This window comes from Helianthus annuus, chromosome 8, assembly GCF_002127325.2.
Source record: "Helianthus annuus cultivar XRQ/B chromosome 8, HanXRQr2.0-SUNRISE, whole genome shotgun sequence".
Classification (NCBI taxonomy): Eukaryota; Viridiplantae; Streptophyta; class Magnoliopsida; order Asterales; family Asteraceae; genus Helianthus; species Helianthus annuus.
This window is the reverse complement of record NC_035440.2, coordinates 75,156,683-75,161,568: the sequence shown is the minus strand read 5'-3', so window position 1 is coordinate 75,161,568 and position 4,886 is coordinate 75,156,683.

Here is a 4,886-nt window from a genome sequence, read left to right as displayed (position 1 = left end):
ACTATACGAACATTATATAATACTATTATATTATCCAAATAATTGAACCCTTGATGATGAATTAGTGTTCATTTGTCAAGGTACTAGATTATATCATCTTAGACTTTGATAACTTGTCACGATTCTAATGGAACCTTGTTCCATGAAAACATTTAAACTCCTTAGAGTTTCCTAGTGTCAAGAACAAGTATCATATGTACTAGATGATTAATTTCATATGTTATTTTCATGTTATTTAAATTCCGAATCTATAATCTTCCGTTAACTCCCAAAACTCACACACCTACGTTTCTTCGTGTAGAAGGACAAGGTGCTCCAAACTAATCAACCAAACAACTCTCGCAGGATTATCAAGTTGGAAAGCTTGCAAAACCGTGAGTATACTCGAACCCCCTCTATACGTTTACCACTTTTTGGGGTGTAACAAGTTACTTATTAAACTTACACATGAACTTTATTTGTAAATGCACAAACGTTCCTATTACATGATTGCTTACTTGATTACTTGATTCATTGAACTTGGGGTTATTCGTTTTGTGTTAGACTTATCATTAGCTTCGATCGAGCCTATACTTGAAATATATAGCGCTATAGGATTAACGCACCACCCATAGACTTGAGGTTATGTCATGAGCTTATTGCGTTTCATCATTGGTTTGATATGAGACATATGCTGATTTTAATGTTTATCTTGTATCATTAGCTTGCCATGAGGAATCGTTTAAACTTATCTTTTTATGCTATGTGTGTATCAAACTTGTATACTCGCCTTTGCTTTTACATTGAACTTTATTTTAAACATGTTACAGGTTGAGGATGACGATGCTATGAAATGAAGTAGCGTTGATGCTTAGATACAAACATAGACGCTTTAGGTTTAATATGTTCTATCAATTTTGTTTATGTTGTTATGTATTTCCATTGAACTTGTTGTTATTTGAATTTCCTTGTAATGTTTGACAATTCGGTTTATGAAATGAAAACGGTTGATTTAAATATTGTCACAAATAGTGTTATGAAGTCTCTTGCAATCTCTTTTTCGTCTCATCCCGATGTTTCCGCCATCGGTTGGGGTGTGACAGATTGGTATCAGAGCCATAACTATAAGGAATTACGTAGAATTGCCATGTTCGACCTAGTCTATAGTAGGAACCATGTTTTTGACCATTCTTGTTTCATGCTTAAAATGTTATGCTTCCTACCTTGCTTCTTTCTCTTCTTTTTGATCTAAATACTTAAATTATGTCTTTCCTAAGACATTTTTTACAATACACTTGAAGACTTGAAGACACTCTTTATGCAAAAGAGACGAGTTTACCAAAATAGGCGTGAAACCTACAATTTGGTGAACGACTCTCATCCCGCTTATATTTCATTTTTGCACGAAATTACGCCATTAAGTTAGGAATGAAATCCACATCTTAATGGTAAATTTCCAATTCAAACTCTAGTGGACCCTCGTCAAAGTGTCGGAATTATATTTTGACCCAACGAGTACCAACCACATTAAGGTACGAGATTGTCAAGTTAGGGGTGAAACCCGCATCTTGTCGATTAAGTCTCATTCCTCGATTTTCGATCTTGCCAAAGTTTCGATTGTTTCAATCGATTAGAGACGTGTAGTAATTGGAAGGGTAAGATACCGTTAATCGCTTCTTGACGAGAGTATCTTACCTATAGGCCAAAGCACGTTTCTCTAATTTGAAAGGACTCTAGATTCACTTTGGAATAGTCGACGTTTCTCTACCTGAAACAATCCCATGTTTTATGAGCCTATCTTTTATGTGATTCATTTTATATGTGATTTTTATACTTGTTACCTCGTTCATTTCAAAACCGTTACACCGTTCGCACGTCTCGCGCAATCAAAAACAATAATAATTCTTGAGAACAAACTAAATTTACACTCTTTTACGCATTCATACGTGTTTATACTTGTTGAATACTTGTCGAATACATGCAAATTATGTGAATTATACGTGGTACGTGAACACTTACATGCTTATACATGCAAAAACCTTATTTTAAAATTTATGATCAAGTCTCATCCTTTCCTTTTCTTTCGAACTTCTAGATGGCATCTCCAAACTCATCAAAGAAGACTAAGTCAAAGAAAGGTTCCAACAACGACTCCATCTCCAAACAAGAGCTAGTTGGGTTCATTGCTGAGCAAATGGCAGATCAAATGGCCTGAGTGATACCCGACATCGTGAGCCGCATTCAAACTAACTCCGATTCGCCTCATGGTTCTGTAGACTCCAAGGTGGAGAAACCAAAGATACATTTTCTCTTCAAGCAATTCATGGCTTGCAAACCATTGGAATTTACTGGAAAGGATGGTGCTACCGCACTACTCACTTGGTTTGACGATTTGGAGATCAATTTTCTTCAGAGTGGTTGTCCTGACGACTTGCGCACCCAAAATGCTACAGGGGTGTTCCGATCAAGAGCTCTTGATTGGTGGACCTCTGAACGAAGCCCAGGAGGTGAGGACACCGCCCACGCATTGCCATGGGCTGAATTGAAAAAGATTATGAGAGAAGAGTTTTGTCCGCCGCATGAGATTAGGAAGTTAGAGCCTGAATTTTGGCACCTTAAACAAGTGGATGACGACAACGATGGTTTAACCCTCCGTTTTAAGCAACCTACTATACTCTGTCCTAGCCAGGTTGATACCCCTGAGAAATCCATCAACAAATACATCCATTGTTTACCCGGTTCCTTCATGAACCTCGTAGAGGCTGCTTGCCCAGCTACTATCGAGGAAACCTTTTGTTTGGCCGCCTGTCTAAACAGTAACCATGTTATGCGCAGAAATGCCGCAAAAGCCTCACTTAAAAGCGCGCACCAAGCCACCGTTGAACCCACAATTGAACTCTCATTATCCACCAAGAAAAGCCGAGGTAAGAAGCGGAAGGCTTCAAGCCAAAATTGTGTGGTCATCACTCCGCCAAACCCTCAACCCTTACAAGCCATTCCTGCAGTATCCAACGTTGAACCTCCCCGCAAAGGTTACACTGGGACTCAACCCAAGTGTGGCCAATGCCAATACCATCACCCTCCCAACGTTCTATTCCGCAAGTGCGCCAACTATAACCGATATGGGCACTTCTCCCAACACTGCCACAAACCACCTATGGCCAATCAGAACCAGGTCGTGGTAGCTCAAAACCCTGCCCCCAATCCTCAAAACCAAGTCGCTCCTGTGCGAGCGTGTTTCAAGTGTGGTGATCTTAACCATCTGGCAAACGTTTGTCCTCAACGAAACCAGCCTCAACAGCAGCAGCAACAGGCTCAACAACCAACTAGAGGCCGAGCCTTTCTTCTCACTACTGCGCAAGCGTAAAATGCAAACGACGTCATTACTAGTACGTTCCTTGATAACCATTATAACAACTCTCCTAAAATCCTTAAAGCACCCGTATACGTCCTAAAATACACCCCGTATACGAAAAACGGGCCCGAAATACCTTTATATTAATAAAAATCAAATAAAAACAAAAATATATGTCACTCGCGGGGCGCGACCCAGTCAAGCTAAGGTTGTCGCGGGCCTCGACAACGTGTCACCAGGCGGCACCACAGGGCGCCACGTGTTATCAACGTGTTGGGTCTAGTAGGTTGAATCGACAAGGCTAGGGCCTCCCCTAGTTCTCTCGCGGGCTGCCAGAGATATAGAAGCGGCCGTCGCGGGCCTCGAACCGCCACCCGATCAGCCCTATAAAAGGGGGCTTCGGCCTCAGAATTCACTCGCTCATTTTGTTTTCTCTCTATCCCTATAATAGCAATAATACTCGGGTAGTATACCCCTAAAACGTGAAGCTCTGCTCGTTGTAAGTATTATAACCCCCAGTTACGTATTAGTTACTCTGTCCAATTGATCTAGAGCTCCGTAACGCATGTCAAGGCTCTGCCTCACTCTGTCGTTGGAATTATGTCTCGGGGGGTATAGCTAATATAAATTGGGTTATCTTACTAACTCGTGTGCATTGTTTTTTTAATAGATTATAACCAGGAAGTCACCAGAAAGCGGTAGTAGTATCTAAAATAGAAATGTGAGTACATTCACTTTTTGTAAACTGTTTTTACAAAATCTCAATAGTTTTAAAATATATTTAGCAGTGATTGAGTCTATGTATTCTACAATTACTGTCGGTATGTTGGGATTTTGTATACATTACTTGTTACTACACTATGAGTAGTAGCATGACCACAAATCAGGATTGACAGTATCGTGGGTGGTAATTGGGTAGATAAAAACATTGTAATCGCTCTCAATACTTCAAAGATATAAAATTCTGTTTTGATTAAACTGGGATGCACTCGCCAGTATTTCTTGCTGATAAAACTTTTTAAAACGTGTTTCAGGTAACAAAATGTGAAAGCCAAATAGAAGCCAGCTGGAGAGCACTGAAGGCTTGGAAAGGTGGCTATAAAAGTTACCTAAACTAGAAAGAAGTTTTATTTAAATAAACTAGGGTTTATCCCTATAAACATGTTGTAATGGAAACTTGGGGTTTTCCCATGTATTTATTATTTATAAAAGTGTGGTGTTTTACTCTGATAAGCTATTTCCTAACTACGGCCCTGATGTATTTTCCGCTGCCAAATTAATAAACACCGATACCACTAACACTGTCCTCACGGCCGCCCGCTCCTGGGGTAGGGGTAGGGGGTTGCAACAGAGAGTGGTATCAGAGCTATAACCACTGATTTAAACCACAGAAGTGTTCTGCTAACACCAAAATTTTATCATTCATGTTAGGAAATAATCTCTGTGATTATATGTATACATGTATATTATTGTTTTGTGTTATTTGACAATCTGTTAGTTTACAGTATGAGTGATCAAGGTACGTCTGACGCCTATCGTCACCTAGCTAGTT